This window comes from Equus caballus, chromosome 11 (genome assembly GCF_041296265.1).
Source record: "Equus caballus isolate H_3958 breed thoroughbred chromosome 11, TB-T2T, whole genome shotgun sequence".
NCBI classification, from domain to species: Eukaryota; Metazoa; Chordata; class Mammalia; order Perissodactyla; family Equidae; genus Equus; species Equus caballus.
Window position 1 is genome coordinate 12462348 of NC_091694.1, and position 20661 is coordinate 12483008.

The following is a 20661-nucleotide window of genomic DNA, read 5'->3' on the forward strand; positions in this document are numbered from 1 at the left end:
TGGTGACAAACAGTCTTGCAAGATAAATAATGAATATGTGACTAAAATTGTAGAAATGGAGATTTCCAAATGGCTTTTCTCCTGTAATGTGGTCACCATAGGAAGGAACAAGCCCTTTCCAACAATACTGCCAATTCTTGAAATCTATGTTTTTTTTTTAATTGGATTGCCGTAATGGTGCAAAACTCTAGAATTTGCTAAGGAGTCACTGAATCACACGCTTACAAGGAGTTAATTGGTTTACCAATTTTTTTTTTAAGGTATGCTTTTTAGTGAGGAAGAGAGACCCTGAGCTAACATCTGTTGCCAATCTTCCTCTTTTTTTTTTCTCTCCCCAAAGCCCCAGTACATAGTTGTATATCCTACTTGAAGGTCATTCTAATTCTTCTATGTGGGATGCCACCTCAGTATGGCTTGTTGAGCGGTGAGAGGTCGGTGCCCAGGATCCAAACCGGGGAACCCCAGGCTGCTGAAGTGGAGCTCGTGAACTTAACCACTTGGCCACAGGGCTAGCCCCTGAAATCTACTATTCTTAACTCTTCTGTGTGAACTGAAAGATAGGCTTCCTATCTTATAGTAATAGCTTGTTTTCACTTAAAAAAAAAGTGGTATTGCTTAGCTTATTTACCACCGCCATGCCAAATAACTTTGGGCTGTTTACAAAAATCAGTATTATCCACAAAGGACAAAAATTTGTCACCCTCAGACATATTCAAAAGAATGTGCCAGAGGCTGTAGGAATAATTCCAAAAGAGGAGTTAAAAAAAAAATTGTTTCATATGATAGGAAATATAATTTAAATAAGGGTTTCACCTGCCGAGATGACTCCTCAGTGCTCAGGATAGGACAACACCCACTTAGATATGTTTACTTAAAAATCAATCACAGTACTGATGTTGTTGAACCTTGTGTTAATTTTCTAGTAAGGATGGTGATGCATCCAGCGTTCTTGGTACACAACTCTATTCTGTCACATCCTCCGTATAAAATAGGTGGGTTCTAATCCTTTCTCACAGATAAAACAGGCATGGTTTTTTTTCATATCTTCCTTCCTTTCCCTACTAGAAAAGGAAGGGAATTCCCTAGCCCTCCCATAATACAAATCCCTTACATTTGTGTCATGTTTTAAACGCCCCAAAGCACTTTGACCTACTTTATCTCATTCTCCACTCACAGTAGCCTGACTACGAACACCCAGCATTAACCTTCCTCTCATCACACAGGAGGAAGCTGAGAGGAGGAAAAATTTAAGGGATGTGCTCAAAGCCTCAGCCTGGCCAGTGAAAGAGCCAGAACTAGAAGCCCCCTCTTTTGACTCTGAATCCAGTGCTCTTTCCGATATGCCAAAATGGTGGGCCCCGAATGCCCAGGAGTATGAAGTTCAAACTGAAAAAACAAGTAGCTAACTGTACTTAACCCTGAAGCACATAGAGTCCAGTAGTTTTGTTTGTGTGTTTATTGGTTGGTTGGTTGGTTGGTTGGTTGGTCTGTTTTTCCAGCCCCTTCCAGGCTGACTGCCCTCTCAAAGTTTACCAGCGCTTAGACTGATTCTGGTAAGATGTTCCGTACTTTGAGCTCAGCCTCTGGTTTGTAAAATGTTCCAGGTGGCTGATGTAGAAATAAAAGAGCAGCAAGCTTATGGCAATATTTACATGGTGTGTAAGCCCCAGACGTTCCCTTAACATGAGTTAGACATGAAAAGGCACCTTTTTTGTAGCGAAATTTGATGGTGCCCTTACCAGAATAAGCCTTTCATGTGGAAAGTTTTGTATGAAACTAGACATGTGGAATTGCATTGTTGGTGGGTTTTCTGTTGTTGTTATTAATGGAAAACATGACTTTAACTGCTGGTTGTATTTTTCTCAGCCCCCGAGAAAGATCCATGAGCTGCTGCTGACCAGCTGTGACCTCACTCGGCTTATCTGAAGTCAGAGCCTGTGCTGTCCTAAAGACACACACCAGCACGGGTATATAAACTCTTACACCTTGCTTACTGCATCAGACCCGTTTACGGGCAATCTATTTATATAACATAAGGCTTTGCCTGTAAATCCGAGATTCTTTCTGAGAAACTCAAAGCATCCTGCTCAGTCTCTCTCCTTTATTTTCCATTCCAGCTTTTAAAGATGAGGAATACTTTTTATGTTTTATTGCCCGTAAGGGGACTGCCCCTTGCCAGAATCAGTAAGGGTGCTTTAACGTAAGTTCTGTTTCTCCAGGGAAGTTTAAGTCTGTGGAGTCTCAATTTATTAACTCCGCGTCTTAAAATCTTCTGCTCCCAACCCTGAGGTGGCAGTTTTCTTTCCCTTGGAACACTGGATTCGCAGGCTGGGACCTGCTGTTCTCAGGAACCACACTCCAGGCTAGCTGGCTAGCAGGTAGCCCCACACGTCACGGCCTGTGGCCCTAGCCTCTGCCTCAGTATAAATGCCAGGGCATGTCAGCTGGTCAAGCTGACCCTTAAGCGTAAGGGCTCACGCAGGGGCACTGAGAAATGGTCCATGTGGCCTTTATCAGACTGTGGCAGCCTGGCTCCTGGAGCAAATAATGTCATCAGTGCATCTGTCTCCAAACTCCTGTGTCAGCTGCTAAGGAAAAGAAGGGCTAGCTCCTGGTAAGATTCAGGGAAAGGCAACAACTGCTGTGTCAGAATCACAGAACTAGAGGTCTCGAAGATGAGGCACTGTCGCCAAGGTCCCTCTCTTGCTCTAGTTGTTGGCTTTCTCCTGGCTGTGGGAGGGTTATGCCAGGCCCACAATGAGAAGATGAGAGGAGGAAATGAAAGCAAAGAGAAGCTGCTCCATGTGTTTCAAGTAATTTTGCACTTGTGATTGTTTTCCTTTTCTTTGCTAATAAACAGAAATCTAATATGAAAAGTTCTCTTAATAGTGAAGTAATCTACTTTTCTGTCTCAACCTTACGAATTGCCTCAGATAGTTTGCTAGTTGTTTTGTTTTCCAGAGAGGGAATGTAGTACAGTAGCAGGAACTTGGTGAAAGATCAGTTAACGTGTCTGAGCCTTGCCTTTCGTATCTGTAAAATGGGAGTAGTTATACATCAAGATTTGTCCCGAGGATTAAATTATAGAGCTAATGCACTCGGTGTCTGTCCATAAATGAGAAGTTCAGTCTTAGACTATTTGAGGAAGGATCAACCAGACTTCTTTAAAAGCCCTTTGAAGGTTTAGCCATGTTGTCATGGTCAGAACGTTCTCCTGTATCTTTCTAGGCCCTTCCTTGTATGATTTAAACATATCTCTTCTCTTTCCTGTGCTCGAGTTCACTCATAGAAGCTGACGTGTCCCCCAACATGATCTGTTTCTGGTCAAAAGAATCTAGTACAACAATGAGAAAAATACATGCGTATTAGGGGTAGTGCCTCAAATCTGAGCTCTGAAGAGGGGTGGGATTTCTTATGTCCCACCAGCACCGGGAGCATAAGCACCTCAACCAGAGAGCAGAGGTTCAAGTAGAGATGTTTGCACAGTGAATGAAGAGCATGGGCTTTGTTTTCTAATCTGTAAAGTGGGTATGATGATCCCAGAGTATTTGGGGGGAGTTATATAAGATGACAGAGCAGGCTTTCAGTCAATGTCACCACATTTCCTTCTCTCAAAGAGTTTACTGTCTAACTAAAGACTGGTATCTACATCTTCAAGGTCATGGGTAATGAGGGGATGCCTCATGGACATGCATGTAGATACCTCAGCTCACATGCCTGTGCTCTGTGCACACCCCCACCAAGAGCCACCACTGGACAGCCCTTGGGGCTGTGGTGCATTCCTCCTTAGGGAAATGGCCTTGGCCTACTTAAATAAGGAACTTGGGGATCCCAGTACCTGGAGATTGGCCTGGGCAGAAGCACAGGCTCTGGGCGGGTCACTTGGCCTTGCCCTAGGAGTAGGGACAGAACTAGACGAGGGCCAGAGCAGGACCCTCTAAATCACAGGCAGAGGTGGGGACTTGTCTCTCCCGGAGCCAAGGCTGCTATTGCCTGGCAGGATGTAATGAGATAACATCTAAATTGCCTCCATTTTACAAACGTGGGGCCTAAACTAGACCTCAGAAATGTCCAACTTCCCAGGCTCTCGAGGTGGATCCCAAGGGGGAAACTTTTGAATGTTTGGCTGAAACACTATATTTAAGTCATTTAATAGCCAGTCCTTGGTTGGGGACTTTTGTGGCCCTCTGGTAGGAGCCTGCTGAGCCTCTGGGGCGTCACTGCCCTTCCCATGTCCACCCTGGGCAAGAAGTCCATGAGCGCTTTATAGTAAGCAGACGCATAACGCATTTTGAACCAATCCTTAGTTACCCCCTAACGTAGGATTTCTGCTAAGGGCCTCGGGGAAAGCGAAGGAAGTTATCCCCAAGAAGTTAAACCCAGCTCCAGGAGGAGGTAGGGTTCTGCAGCACTGCCTCAGGCAGGACGGCAAGCCCTTCAGGCGAACTCATCGTCTGTAACTAGGGAGTTCTGTACCTGATGTGCATTTCAGACGGCACAAGGGGCTAGGAGCTCAGATTATGACGCCTATTGCCTTAGGCGTTTTCTAAGAATCCAGCAAATCACAGAGACTCTTGGCTAATTTGTTACAATAAGCAGGGAATTGGGATTTAGGGGGCTTTTTAACTCCCTCTGGGACAGACATACTAGACCCATGGACTCATCTTGAAAGCCAATGAGTTCTGCTGGAAACTCTAAACAAACTATATACCTACGACTGATGTCTTGGGCCCCCAAAAGATATGCCCCTCCATGGCCCTATTCTTAATTATTGACTCTTCTCCATAAACAAGGAAACGGATAGTAGTAGTGGACGCTCTATCAAATAGCCAGGAACCGGGAGGTGTTTCTGAAAAGACCCCTCCCCCCGGCATAATCCTCTCACGGAATAACAGCATTTTCTTAGGAGATGTTTCTTTTGACAAATTGTTCTCTTGGTAAATTTCATGCGTGTTCCAAGAGTGCCAGCCATCCTTCTAGTTTGGCCAGCAGTGCTTGGAAACACCCGGAGTCATCTCTGTTTTGGTTCACAGGCCGTCTTCCCCTATCTCCCATCCTTCCCTTCTCCTGCTCCCCTCTCCTTCCTGCCCTCCCTCCGCCAGCCCCATCCCTTCCTTCCTTCCCCTCTCTGCCTCCTCAGGTTGGTCAAGATACTTGGTCTCTGAGGTCCTACAGCATCCTCACTTCCCTCCATCACAGCACAGGTCACACTAGACTAATTGTCCCCTCCCTCACCTACTGCATCAGGATGTGGGCCCTTTGAGGCAAGGGACACAGCTAGCTTACCTTGTATCTTCACCGGCTAGCAGGGCATATCGTAAAGGCTAATTAAGTGTAATTTAAATGAGTATGCACCATCTGCATGATCCCAAATCGATTTCCTGCATTTCTAAGGGTTGCCAGCGAGATTTGCAGCCCTCTAGGACTGGAGGTACCCATGTCGTAACTGGAGAGGAAACTTTTGGCTCAGCTCCGCTTGTCAGAACCACGGTCCTGGATCTCCCTACACACTGTGCTAACTTGGAATGGCTAGATAATACCACATCGTGGGTCATTAAGCGACTTGAACTAGCTGGAGGGTGTGTGTGGGGTGGGGATGATCAGGACACACCATCACACAATGGACGTCGATCAAATAGCCTGCTTACACGGGGGCAAGCAGGACAGTGGCGTTTGCCTGGGCAGGCCGGGAGAAACTAGAACCTGAGCCATCCTTCTCAACAGCAGATACTCAGTGTGCGCCCACTCCTATCCGGCATGAGCCGGGCTCACGAAGAGCATCAGGGAGAGTTGGGCAGGTGTGGGCTTGAATCCCAGCTCTGCAGATAACATATGCAAAGCACCTAGAACTAGGCTCAAAATAGATGTCAGGAAATAGTAGCATTTGTCGCTGCGCATTGGGGATTAAAAGCAGTTAAAATGATTTTGTTATATACATATAAAGATTTAAAAATATACAAAGTTGCTTTTGCGAAGTTTTCAGTGAACTAAACAGACCATTGCTTCAGCAATCTAGAGACTAGAGCATGGCTGTCTATAAGAAGTAATGCAAGCCACGTAGTAATATTAAATTTTCTAGTACCCACATTAGAAAAGTGAAAAAAAAGTGAAATTGATTTTAACAGTATAGTTTATTAAATCCAATATATCCAAAATGACATTTCAAAGAAGACTATTAAAGAGCTCTCTTACATTCTTCATTTTTTCTACTGTCTTCAAAATCCAGCATGCATTTTACATTTGCAACAATTGCAATTCAGACACTGAATTTTCCTTAAAGATCTCTCGTCTGTCTTTAGATTTCATAAAATTTACGGTTGAAAAAGTAGATTCACAAAACTAAGTTGTTCCAAGTATCAGTCTTTAAATTTAACTTAATTAAAATAAAAAATAAGTTTCTTAGTGTCGCTAGCCACATTTCAAGTGCTCAGTAGCTATGTGGAGCTAGTGGCTCTTTCCTGGGCCAATCCATGGGAAGTGGACAGAAGCCTTGAAAGCTTGGTTACAAGGAAAGGAGTGAGGACAGGCATTACAGGCAGGGGGAACAGCCTCAGAGTGGGCACACTTCTGGTGAGTGCCCACGACAATGTGGGAGCTGGTTTGATCAGAACCAACAGCTGATGTCAAAGAGGCATGGTGGAGTCAGGTTGGGTCCCAGGTTATGACATCAAGATTTTATTGTGTCACTAAATGGGAACTACTGGAGTATTTTTGAGAAGAGGGTGGGTGACATGGGTGTTACTTTAGGGTGATTCATCTGGCCCTGGAGCCCGTGAGGGGAAGGAGAGAGGAGAGACAGCAGCCAGGAAGAACAGCTTAGAGGTGGCTGCAGGGACTCAGGTGTGCAGTGATAGGACCTGGCTACCCTGAGAGTGAATAGAACCATCCAGAGACTTTACAAAGCCAGACTCCACATTAGAGTGAGGGAGAGCAAGATTGTGGCAGGCTTGAGGACGGCGAGCTTGGGAGACTGGGTTGACACCGAAAGGTTTAAGGGACCAGGGTGCTTCTGTTGTTCAGAAAGCAACTCCCCTAAGACAGATGTCTGAACCCGGGGCCAAGAGACTGTGTTTCTTCAGGATTTTTTTAAAAGCAAATTTATAGCACATACTCCACCCTCTGAATCACACGGTGACCCTGGACTTTGTCCAAAGTCTCTGAGATTGTGAAGACACTCCTTAGTTCTAGGGACCTCCTTTAGGTGTTGGGAGCCAAATTTAGGACTTTTCAGAAGTCAGAGGAAAGGTCTAGGCTGCAATCCCCCCTCTCCCTGGGTAGCTTCATACCCCTACTATCTTCCCTGGGAAAAGCATAACTTCTGCCATGACTTCAGTTTTTGCTGTGTTGTACGGGGAAGGCTCTGCTGGAAAAGAAGCTGCTCACCCCTCCCCCATGGCCCCGGCTTCTCTAATCCTCCAGTCGTGCCTGAGTCACTGCAGTCTCCAGTCTCCACGTGCAGATGGTCCAGGCCAGAAGCAAACCTGCTGGGGCCGCTGGCACAGTTAGGGACTGACCTATGGACTATGGAACCAGCCCAACACTGCGTTGTCTGACGTGTGGGGAGTGCCTGCCGGGCCAGGCAGTGTGCTACACATTGCGGAGTAGAAAGCAGAATGAGTTTACAAGGAGTTCACAGTGGGTGACGCCAACTGGTCAACCAGCCATCACTGTGCTACGTTCTCTGTGCCATGATGGGAACAGGCACAGCTGCCCAGGGCCACGAGCGTTAGAGCTTCTCGACTAGCCTAGGAGCTCGGCATGGGGCCACCCTGAAAGCAGGTGTGTGGTATTTGAGTTGAGTTTTGAGAGAAGAGAAAGGGCTTATGGGAAAGAGGGCCTTCTGGGCTGACTGGATGAAGACTAGGAGGCATGGAATAATAACGGAGTAATAATGAGATTGTGGTGGTGGTCGTTGTCTATGAGCTCTTGCTACATGCTGGTCCCTGTTCAAGGACTTTTTATCTGTTAGCCGTCTCCCCGTCTCCTAGATGGGGAAACTGAAGCTCTGAGAGGTAAAGGGCAGTCGCCAAGGTCACCCTCAAGGGATGGTGCTGATTCAAATCCAGAAAGGCCTGCCTCATGCCACCCCGCTCAGCAGCACAGTGCACCACAGGGTCTGCGAATCATTTGGGTCGTAGTGGGAACACTTGGGGACCCCCACTGATCCACAAACGTTAAGGTTCGTTATGAGCTTGATGAGCGGGCCACAGTCATGTCTCAGGGGTGTCATGACACACTCCCTGTTGCTGACTGGAATGACTGGAAGAGGTGAACAGGTAGTCCGTGCAGGACGCGAAGGGGATGCTTAAGTGACTGTCACGGCCCTGCCCGGCACTGCAGTGTCCAGTGTCAGGGCAGCGGTGTGCAGGGGAGCCCCCACCCCCAAGGGGTCCAGGCGGCTCTGAGCCCCCAGCAGGCTGGGTCTGGGCAGACACTTCCTCCTGGTGCTGGCTGGGCACCAGCTGTGGGTTTTTCTAGGTTAGGCGGTTCTGTCTTCAGCCGTGCCAAGGATGCAGTTTGTATAAACTGCAGACATTGCCAGCGTGCTGTGTAAACACAGACTATCTCCCACTCCAACGTTTCCTCTGGGGAGGCTCCTCCTCCAACCGGGATGCGGGAGTCCAACTTTCTTATCAACTCGAGCTTCCTACCCTGATATAAGGAAGCTATTAAAGTCCGTTTCCTGGTGTTGCCTTGACCTCGCCAGGGCATGCTCGCATTGAAGCGAATGTCCCTTAGAGGAGAATACTTTCCAGCTCCAAAAATCCGTTACCCAGCCTCAAATCCCCCACATCAAACAAGCCTGCAGGCACTTTGAAAAGGTGTTCAGCCAAAGCCGAGTTCCTTTAATGTTTACTTTCTACCTCAGCGAGTTTAAACGTATTTACTCGGCTTTGGGAGCTCTCCTTGGGCAGGCCCAGGCTGCCTCCTTCACCCTATTTCTAGACGTTTTTCCTTCCCAATGTCAGTCTCCCCATTACTATCCCTCAAATAGGTCCTGTCACCTCTTTTAAACTTTTCCTCATACTTTCCCTGCTTCCCTCCTGCCCTTCTGATTGTAAAAGTCCTCTTTCCCAGAGCTGTGGAAGTAAAGAATGTGAGGAAAAAGAAATGATGAAGGACGTCTCTCTAAGATCCAGCTTAAAAAAATCAGAACATTCTCTGAATGCCCTAACCTTCAATTTTCTCCCTCTTCCGAACTCCAGTGGAACTCATATTTAGGACCTGCAGTAGTCAGCCTCCAGGACAGCGAGTCTCCACTCCTGGTCTTCACACCCTCATGTAGCCCCTCCCAAAATAAACAGGGCTGACCAGTGTCACTAATAGATTATTGTGCACAAAGTTTCACGAAAGACATTATGGGTTCCGCCTTGTTCTCTTGGATTACTCACCAGAGGAGAAGCAGCCGCCGTATTGTGAGGCCCCTTAAGTGGCCCTGTACAAGGGTCAACCTGGGGAAGAATTGAGGCCTCCTGCCAATAGCCAGCATCAACTTGCCAGCCATGTAAGCCATCTTGGAACAGATGCTCGTCAAGCCCCAGGCAACAGCCTGTCTGCACCCCTTGAGAGATCCTGAGCTAGAACCATGCAGCTATATGTTGTTGCCAGATTCCTGACCCACAGAAACTACTGGAGATAAAAAGTGTTTATTGTATTAAGCTGCTAAATTTGGGGGTAATTTGCTACACAGCAACAGATAACTAATTCAGAACTTAAAAATAAAAATGATAATAATAATAATAGCTGTTAACATTGCCGAGTGCTTGATAAGTGCCAGGCACTGCTTAGCACTTTATATATAATATCTCATTTAACAGTATAGTCAATAATAATAATAACAACAATTATCCCCGATAAAGGGCCAGAAACTATTTTCAGTGCTTCACACATATTCCATTCAATCCTCAGAAGTGGCCCTATGAAGTAGGTACTATGATTAGTATGATTCCCATCTTACATTTAAGGAAATTGAGACAGAGAGAAGTTGAGTAACGTGTTTAGGGCACACAGCACGGATGTGGCAGAGCAGGATGGGAACCCAGCCTGTCTCTAAAGCCTGTGCCCTCACCACTCTTCCCTGTGCTATTTGTGCTGTTCTGTGGGCATCTTGGCTCCCTGAGACAAGCAGACTCTCTTTCTAGTGACTGTGTATATCACCTTTGATGCCCACCACGATGTGCAATAATGAGGGCTCGATAAATGCTCCCAGATCTACCGCCTCCCTTAGCTCGCACTCAAGCATTCAGACAGCTGGTTGTGGCACTTCTCACATGTATATACGGGAAAGCTTTTTCCAGGCCAAGCGACAAAGACAACAGCACTGTATGAAGAAATGTATTTTCTAGGCAGATTCATGAACAGTCTCACTCTGACTGGTTTATCCAAACATTGACTTGATGATTCAATAATTACTTTAAAAATTCATTTTACCGAACATTTGCTGAGCTCCTACCAGGAGCAGAACCTCAGGCCATAAAGATGAATATGACAGGGTTCCGGTAAAGTGCTTGCATCTAGCGAGGAAGACGAATAAAAGTGTAATGTATTATTCAGACCACTTTAAAGGCCGGGACAGGGGAGGGGGAGGGCGGTCCCTGGGCTCCAGTTTCCAAATGGGGACATGGTGGTCACAGCCGCTTAAATACTATCCCAGTGGCCTGCTCAGCCTCTTGCATCTGGAAGCAGGATGCCGGGCTGGATGGAAAGAGCTGCATTTGCATCCTGTTCCAAAGGCTTCCTGGAAAGACAGAAGAAAGGAAAAGAAAGCACAGGCTCTTGAGTCCCAGCCTGCTTCTCTCCATGGAGCTCTGAGTCACCCTTGGGAAATAGTCCCCAGAGCCCACCAGGACATCCCAAAACTTTCCTTGCTTGTCTTGACCTTGGCATGAGACCGAATGAGTCCCAGGGGCTGGCCTGTGTGAATGTGCATTCCCAGAGGCAGAGAGAGCTGCCGAGTTCAAGGAGGGGATGTGTAGTTTGAAGATCCAAAATAGATGGTAACCTTGGGATCAAACTGACGTTACTTCACAGTTGTGTTTTCCTCCAGGTTCCCTTATTCACTCACATACAGGATTGTCTTACGCCAGGGGGATTTGAGGGTAAGTCTGTCAGGTGGGAGGGCCCGAAGAGGCTATTGAGAAGTTAGTTCACACGACTGACCTGGAGTCCAGGCTCAGTGGGGTGCGAAGTGCAGCCAGGGAGGGCCTGATGACCAGAGGGATTGGAGGGGTGGGCCCGGGCACTGAAGGGCACTTGAGAGCAGAGGGACGGAGAGAGAGCTGGAGGGACCAGAAGCTGGCTCGCAGGGCCAGGAGCTGAAATCCAGGTTTCGAAGGCGGCATATTTGTGGATGAGGACAAAGTCCAGAGTGTGGCTGAAATGAAGGGATGGCAGAGGTCCTTGGGGATCTATAAGATTGGGAAGTCAGGTGGGTGACCCAGGGGGACCCTGAAGTCATCCAAGATGAAGACAAGAGACTGAAAACAGGGAAGAAACCTGCAGGCAGATACCCAGATGGGTGGAAGGAGGCAAAGCTGGGTGGGCTGAGCCCCAGAGGAGGAGGACTCTTAGCATCTGAGTGGGGGAGTGTCTGAGGAAACTAGAGGAAGCACTGCTCTGGGCATAGGGGAGGAAGGTGGGAGAGAAGCAAGAGAGGTGGCACCCTCAGGGCTGCTGAGTGAACAGAGGGGCTGCCTTCTAGAACAGAGGGGCGTTTGTTTAGGAAGGGGGCTCTGGGAGCACTGCAGATGTGATGGGGAGGGAGCAGGCTGGGTGGAGAAGTGTGCAATGCAGGGGCAGGATGAGGGATGTGAGGAAGTTGTACGAGCCCCTGGCTGTACCCCTGGGGATGCTTGCAGTCCAGAGGGGGCATGGAGCCCCTGGGAGCAGTGAGTGTCACTAGCAGGCCCTGAACTAGGGCCAAAGGAGGGAGAGGAAGGAAGTGTGGCTTTGACTGGGCACAGGGAGATGTTCCGGAAGCGGGGCGTCAGGGCTGCATCAACTGCCAACGAATGATGTGGAGGAGGGGCTTCAGGCAGACGGAGAGGCAAGAGCCCAAAGCAAGTTCAACATGTGCCCAGGAAAAGGCAAGCGGCCTGAGTTGACAGAAGCAGAGGGTCTTAGGGAGTGTTAGGGAGCAGGGAGCGGCAATGGCTAGAAAATGAGATCAGCTCTGGGCCAGCCTTGGAATGCCAGGCTGAGGGCAGGGTCTTCGTCTAGGAGGCAATTGGGAGTCACAGATCTTGGAGGAAGGGATGCCAGCAATCCTTGAGAGAGATAAATTCTCTGGGGTTCATATTAAAAAATACTGAAGTCTGCAGGGCAGCCTGCCTTGGCTTTGAACCCAGAACGGCTGGCAATCAAAGAAGAGAGAGAGGAGAAAAAAGGGCAGAGCTACTGTTTCCAAGGTGAAGATGCCAGCTGGTGTTACCGGGGAAAGAGGAAGAGAAGGGAGAGAGACAAGCGGGGAGGGCAGAAGGGAGAAAGAAAAGCAGTGTTTAGACCCACGTGGAAGCAAAGAGAAGTAAGAGTGAGGGAGATGGAATTTGAAACTCCTTGTCTAATAAAGAAAGTGAAACTTGTGGACGTTAAACAAACTCCTCACAGGTGTTCATGTTTTCATTTCCTTTATGTATCCTGGATCAGTCATCTTTCTGCACCTTTCCAGACGGCACTTGTTCCCAGAAAAATCGGGGGCAGAAAGCAGCGGGGTGGGAACTTTGGAAAACCCCTTGCTTTGGAAGGTCACAATAGGACTGACATACTTGCTCCCGCTTCTGCAGCTGTTCCTTAGGAAAGACAGTGCCTGCTGGCAGCAAAAGGAGGTGCTGGGCCAGAGCCTGACACAGGAATACCAGGGACACCAAAACCCCAGGGGAGATCTTGGTGGCCAGTGTGCCTGAGGGTCATCAGCTGGTGTTCATCTGGGCCGAAGTAGCCCGAGGCAGAGTTTGGAGTGTGGACTCTGGAACCAGCCTGCCTGGGGCAATGTCCCAGCTCTGCCACTTACCATTCAAGGCTACACGACCAGGGTAGTTATCTAAAGCCTCTTTGACTCAGTTTCCCCATCTGTAAAAGGGGCATCATCATTGTAGCTTTCCCACAGGGATATTATGAGGATTCAATGAGTTGAAAGGTGGAAGGGCTGGGCACCCTTCAGAAACCTAGTAAAGGTGGGGTATTCTCCTTCAGCATCATCTGTGTTGCCTCAGAGAGACCCGACAAAGCAGAGAGTGCCCAGGTCAAGGTGGAGGCAGCTCCAGCAGCCCTGGGTTCCACCATGCGCAATGAGGGCACCTCCTACCTCACATCTTGGAGCAGTACCTCTGGCCCTCTTCACTGGTGGGTAAGGGAGGCTGGGGCAGTGTGTCTACAGGGATGGAGGTACCTGTCTCGAACGTCTGCCATTGGGAATTCAGCTTAGTGTGCCTAAACTCAGAGGGTCCTAGCACCAAAACCTGCTTGTCTAACCAGACCACCCAGGGCAACCATAAAATCCTACTGAGTGTGGGGTCTCTGATGGGGCAGACGACAGTTCCTCTGCCTGGATGGGACAGATTGAGCATGGAAACAGTACTCTTGTTTCTGATAAAGGCTGAGTTGGAGACCTGAGCTTAGTTTGAGAGATGCATAGAGACCCAAATGGGCCTGCCGAAGTCCAAAGGAGTCGGGTCTCCCACTGGTCACGGTGATGCAGTCCCAGGGCAGGGCTTCTTAGGGTGGGATAATGTAGAACAGATGCTGTCTGCAGGAAGCTTAATGCCTAAGGGGCTGTAGTTCTTCCCAAATTTGCCAATCAGATGAGTCACTCCACTTCCTCCAGGACAGAGCGAGCTAAGGGGCAGAGCTAGGTTGGGAGAGGTGCAGCTAGCAGGGAATGCTCCAGGGAAAACACATCGGGAGAGGCAAGTAAGCCTTCCCCACCGTTCAGCTACCCTACGCCTCTCCCGTCTCTATTCCATGCACGGTTATGCCAGACTTACAGTGGGGATTTGTATGCAGTATATTGGTTACATATATGGACTTTGAAGCTGGACTGTTAGGTTCGAAGCCCACCTCTGCTACTGGCTAGTCCCGTGCCACATCCCACCACCTCTGGATTCTTATCTGAACAACGGGGACTGTGTCACAGTACCTCCCTCAGGGGGTTGTCGTGAAGATTAAGTGAGTGATCTCTACAACACTTAAAACAGCTCCAGGCTCATACTCAGTTGATGATATGAGCATTTGTCATTATTATCATCCTTATTTGAAAAGCCTTGAGGGAATTTTGAAGGAGAAGCCACAGTTCCAGCACTCCAGGAGCAGAAAGGCTCTCATGCCACCCTAAGTAAAGGGCTTGTAACGACACGTCTGTGCATCCAACGACAGGCAGCAAAGTCAATGAACAGCTGGGCCTCTGAGGGGCTGGAGCTGAACAGATAGAAACTGAGGCTCCTGGGGTCACGTGGTCCCTCATTTCTATTCTCTGCGTGTCTTTCCAAATCTCCTTCTTCTCTCAAATACTGACTGAAAGTCTGCTCTACCCCAGCAAGAGCCAAGTGCTGGGAATAGCATGTGAATAAGAGAATCAAGTCCCGTCCTCATGGGGCTGACAGTCCAGTTAGGAATATAGACAGACAATACAGAGAGACTGACGTAATAATCAACCATTTGAAGGCTGAACTTCTTCCTTTTGAAGCCTGAGTAATATTCCACTGTATATAAATCCCACATTTTATTTATCCATTCATCCATTGATGGGCACTTGGGTTCCTTCCACCTTTGGGCTACTGTGAAAAATACTGCTATGACACAGCTTTACAAACCCAACCTTTTCCTTTTACAAGCGAAAAAAATTATAATTAAGGAAAGTGGCCCCAGAAAAGGCATAGTGGAACGACCTAACCCAGTCTGGGGAGGGAGTCAGAGAAGACTTTTGCCTGAGGAAGTGACATTTTGGCTGCAACTCAAAGAATGAGAAGTTAGCAGGTAAGAAGTAAGTGAAGAATAGTTTTTGCCAAATGTGGCAGCCCTAAGGCAAAAAGAGGCATGGGTTGTTCCAGAAATGGGGCCAGTGTAGTGGGGGCATAAAGATGAAGAGAAAGAGGGGCATGGGATGGGCCCGAGCGGCCTTGTAAGATTCGTTACAAATGGGCTTCTTCCTAAGATCTGTGGTGGGCAACTGAAGCCCTCTACGCAGAAGACTGAAACGTGTAAATACAGAGTTAAAAAAAATCACTCCAGTGACAGCGGGAGGAATGAATTGAAAGTTGGAAGGGAATGAGGGGGCAGGAATGAATGTGGTCCAGTTAGGCCCCATTGCAGTTGCCCAGCCAAGAGACGCCGGTAGCTTGGATTTAGCTGGCGGCAGTAGAGATGACAGAAGTAGATGTATTAAGAAAAATTAAGGAAACAGAGTCAACATCATGTGATGATTGATTAGATCTCAGGAGTAAGAGAGAAAGAGTTCTCTGGTCAATTCCCAAGTTTGCGGGATGAGCAACTGAGTGGGCGTTGGTATTATTTGCTGAGATAGGCAACAGTGAAGGAGGTGTAGGTTTGAGATGCGCAGGGATTACTCACTCAGTTTTGGACACCACAAAGTTGAGATCCCAAATGACATGTGAGGTCATAGTGATGCTGAGTAGACCACATTGGATGTGTGGCTCTCAGAAAAGAGGTCTTGTGTGACATTAGATATGGCTGGGAAGGCACGCTGGACTGTGTTTAAGATAATGATGGTAGCCAACATTCACCGAATCATCAGTATGTGAGACAGATTATCATGATCTTCATTTATAGATGAGAACACTGAAACATGGATAGGCTATGACATTTACCCAGGCTCAAACAACTCATAAATGACAGCACTGGGAATGTAAACCCAGGTAGTTGGCCTATAGCATTTGCCTGTCTAACTATTCTGCGATCCTGGGATACCGGAATAGTGGCTGTGGCTGGCCCAACCTTTTGCTTTTACAAGTGGAAAAAAAATCATCTAAAATAAGTCACTTGCCCAAGGCCACCCCAGCTAGTTAGAGCAGAGCTGAAATCAGAATCCAAGTCCCCAGACTTTCAGCAGGTCCATTTCTGTCATGCACTCCATTTCAAGTCATCCAAATTTCTTTTCCCAGATTAGATATTATTACATTTTTAAAATTTTGCTTTTCTCTATTTTCTAAATTTTCGGTAGTTTGCATGTATATTTTATAGTGGAAAAAGAACTTATAAAAGCAAAGATGTCAATATTATTATGCAGAATCCACTTGATTCCCACTTAAAGGAGGCATATTTTGGTGTCTCATGGAGGACAGAAAATGAGACAGTATTGTCATATTTGCCTTTGATAATTTATAGAAAGTGTTTCTGGGAAATTTCTGCCCTGGATTTATTGCAGGAACTCCACTCCTTAGAATGGATAGGACCGAGGGGAAACATTTCTTATTATAGGATGGCATACTGGGAGTGACTGGGAGGTCTGACTTAGGTCAGCTCATTCTATGTGAACTCTCCGAAGTCCCCATACCCATCCACATTCCTACCCACTTCCTCCCTCCCTCATCTGCTCACTCATCCATCTCACCTGGAAATGATGGAGATGCAGCGAGGAGAGAGGAGATTCAGGCTTGCGGGAAGGAGACATCCTCTCACTTCTGAGTCGAGCTGATCAGTTTAGATAGACAGAAGTGCTCTAATCAATTGTCTTGTAAAGAGAGCAAGATGTTTATCAAATTCAAATATATTTTTTCACCACGCTATTCTCCCTGGTATCTTGGACTAAAATAAAACAAGGTAGGTTCAAAAAATCATTTCGATAAAGACAGCCACTTATCTTGAAGACTGTTGAGATTGCACATTTTTTCCTTTCTCCCCCACCTTGTCCAATTCATCAAGCAATCTTCCACTAATCATTCAAATATAATTTATTTAGATCCCATATCATTCTAAAAAAGGAGTCGTGGTGGCTTACCAAAAGAAAAAAGCCCAGATAATAAAACCAATGGTAGATGAACTCAAATAGGAAAACAGAGTGGAGAAAAAAATTAGAAACCAAGTGTTCATTCCTGTTGCTCCAAGGAAGACTAATGCCAGATTTGAAGTGGTCTGCTGGTCAACATGAACAAGAAACAGGATTTACGTCTCTCTTGCTCAAGAAAAAGGAAGCATTGTAGGGGTTTTTTAGGGAAGACTAAATTTTTGTTGCTACTAAATAAACTTTGAAAGAAATTTCTCCTATGGCACATGGTAGAGGGATAGAATGGACAATATCTTAACAGTTTTGGATCAAATCAGAACTTTTTCAAAAAGAAATTCACATGAATAGCTCTTATAATGACTTTTGATAATAGTTAGAAATCCAAACATTTGAAGTTGATCTCAGAGATGCTGATTCAGTGTGGGCATTTGATCAGTTCCTGAAAGCACATCAGATAAAGCTCAGATTGGCAAGAACTTTTGGATGCAAATACTATTTTCTAATGTATTAGTCATTCTTGTCTTTTGCATCATCATTCGAAAATGTAAACACTGTGTCATCAATGTTGTCACTATGATCCCTATGATTTTTAACAGGATGCAATTTGGGGTCCTGTGACATGCAACTAAAGACCTATCTCTCTGCCCACACTGATGATTAAGGAAATATTGGGGATATGATCATTCAGACATGAATCCACTAAAGTTAGTTTTTATCCAATCTATTTATTTATTTATACCATGTCTCTTTTCACAATTGAGTCAATGAGGCATAGGGAGATGCATAATATAAAATGGTAAACAATAAATTAAAAATCAGGACAAGGAAAACAAATTAAATATGGAGTGAAGACCAGGGTGAGTATAGGGTGGTGTTGGACAGAATGAAGATACAATGGCATTAAAGTCCTATGCTTGCTACAAATTGGCTGCAAATTTCCTTTGGGCTTCCTGGAGGGGAGGGGACAATGTTCATTTTTTTCTTTCTGGTCCGCAAATGTCTTGCTGAAACACAACTATAATATGTTTCCATCATTCCTCTAATCTATAGCCCATCACCACCATGAAAACTAACTAAGGATGACACAATTTGCTGTTTGTGACCCCAATAGCCCCCAGTAGCCTCCACTTCCATTTCTAATGGCTCTTGGGGTATCCCTACATCGCTCTGTGCTGCTGTTCCATTCTCTTTTCTACTCCAGGCTTCCACGGCCTGCTCAGAGTTTGTCTCCCTCGTGACGTTAGCTCACCTGTGGTTTTGCTTCATCATGGGCCTGATTCCACGTTGGAGCTTCTTTTCAGATTTGGCCACCTCTCCTAGCTGGCTCAAGTGGCTATTTCCAAGAGTGATAATCTGGTTGGTCCAGTTCATCCTTTGTTGCAGGTTCTTGGCCAGTGTGTGAACTGGTGGCCTGGGTCAGGAACTCCAGTGTCTCTGGTCAGTTAGCCATGGGTCAAGTCACATGACATGGGTGCAAAATATGAGCCAGTGGGTGCGGTGGGGCTGTGGAGGGAGCTGTGGGTGAAACTGTTTTCCTTGCAACGAGGTTTAAGTATGGCAAGCAATCAGAGACTTCATCTATTCGTCTGGGAGAGGGGTTGAGGGTAAGCGTGGGAAAACTGGCTGCTGTCTTACCTCTGTTGCATTAGTTTATAAAATAAAGACCTTGTCTTTCTGAAAAACTTTTCTTCTGAGCTGCTCAAGTCATTCTGTTTGGAAGTATGCTAGAGGTTTGGGGAGCCCTGCAGCAAATAATTCCTTTTAAATGTATTAGGCATGTAGATTTCTGAATGTATTTCACTGTAATCTGCTTCTTATTTTTTAAAATGTCATACTGATTTGTAGTCTGTGGAATAAGTCTTTTTAGATGTTTGCTGCTCAGATTGAAGTCAGCATGGGCATCAGCAGGATCCTGTTAGGAATGCAGAATCTCAGCCTCACCCTGAACTCCATGAATCAGAATCTGCATTTTAACAAGGTCCCCAGGAGACTGGTTTGTACATTACACTTTGAGAAGCACAGCTTGTAGAGCAAACTTTGAGGAGCTCTGAACAACTCTGACCAGGGACTGAGGCTTCGAGAGGGGATGTGCCTTGCCTAAAGTCCCCCAGTGGGTCAGGAATAAATTTGAGATCAGAATCCAAATGTCCTGAGTCCTAGTCACATTCTCTTTCCACTGCCTCACGATGTCTCCCTCATCTAGGAAATGGGGAGGCTTGATCTGATCATTGTAGAGTGAGAAACGGATATGTGGTTAGAGTGACCATCTGATTTATCATCCCATAGTAAATGGATGTGAGTGCAAAAGGATGCCACGAACTACTTCAGGGCGACAGGTGCAAAGCGACACAGGGGGTCACTCTATGTACTGAATGTTTTTATCTAGTTTACAGCTCCTCTTGCGTCTGTTAACTAATTTTAGCAGCATAAATATCCAAAGACTAGATGATCTTGAAGTTCCAATTCTAAATAAAACCTGGTTCTCAAGTAAACACACACATGCACACAAACACACACACTATCTCATTATAAGAAATAAATCACCATCTAACCAAATCAAGAAAAAAGGGGAAAACCCAAATCAACAAAATAAGAGAATAAGGAAACAGTCACAGGTACACACACATTTAAAACGATTCTGAAATTACTTTGCTTAGCCCATTCCAATCTCCATTTACTACTCCAACAGTTCTCATATTATTCTGACCGTATGCATAATGAGCCACCAGGCATGGTGATTTTTAAGAAAGAGTCCCAAGAGACATACGAGAAACTATGATTTACGTGACATTCACCTCGTCTCAGTCCCGGTTGTAAGTGTTTTCACATGCATTATTAGCTTAGTAATCTTAAAACCCAAACTAGAACAAAACCCCCAAAAACCACGAGGAGGTATAGTATCCTCATTGATCAGATGGGGGAAAAGGAAGCCCAGAGAGGTTCCCTAACTCGCTTGAGATCCTAGAGCTAGTGGCAAATCCGGCGTTCAGAGCCAGCCCACCTGGCAGGTGAGCAGCATTCTTCACCGCCAACCACACTCCACTGCCAGTTGACTCGGTTATTCATTCCGGTCTCACAGCACCTGACAGACAGGTGTCAGTTCCCACCCACTCACTTGCTTTCCTCCGGTTGGATGAGGAAACTGGCGTTAAGAAAGTTTATCCAATTTGCTAAGGGCCATCCAGTGACTTGGCCGGCTAACCAGCGATCCAAAACCCATGGTTTACTGTTTTCACTTCCCCAGGCTTAGTGGTGCGGCCCCAGGCTCGCCCTTTGCGACAGATCCTTCACTCGCGGGTCCTCAAGGCGCGGGCCTCAGCCTGAGACTCCCCAGGCCCCGGCAGAGCCGGACGTCGCCCCCTGGCGGCAGGTGGGCGCCAGCGCAGCCCATGCTAATGAGCCCGCGGCGCGGCTCGCGGATTGGCTGGCGCGGATCCCGGCCCTCCCGGGGGCGCGTGCGGAGCGGGAGAGAAGGGGGCGCCGCCGGCAGCCCCCCCGCCCCCCAGCCCGCCGCGCGCAGCCACCTCCCCCGGACGCCAGGGCGTGTGCGGGGCTCGCGGGCTCCTGCGCTCCGGGCTGGTTCTTTTCTCGGCCGCGTGTGTTCTGGTTGTGAATTCATCCAGCATCCAGGATGACGATCCGACACCAAGGCCAGCAGTACAGGCCGAGGATGGCATTTCTCCAGAAGGTGAGCGCGGTCCCAT

At 47.0% G+C, this 20661-nt stretch overlaps 1 long non-coding RNA gene across 1 annotated transcript; it reads right to left on the reverse strand.

Moving 5' to 3' along the window:
• Positions 1-10319: 10319 nt before the first annotated feature.
• Positions 10320-20351, reverse strand: LOC111775606 (uncharacterized). The gene is made up of 3 exons (XR_002811377.2): positions 18207-20351; positions 16565-16644; positions 10320-10738 (listed from the first exon to the last, which is right to left on the reverse strand). It is a non-coding gene; the product is annotated as an uncharacterized lncRNA (long non-coding RNA).
• Positions 20352-20661: the final 310 nt, after the last annotated feature.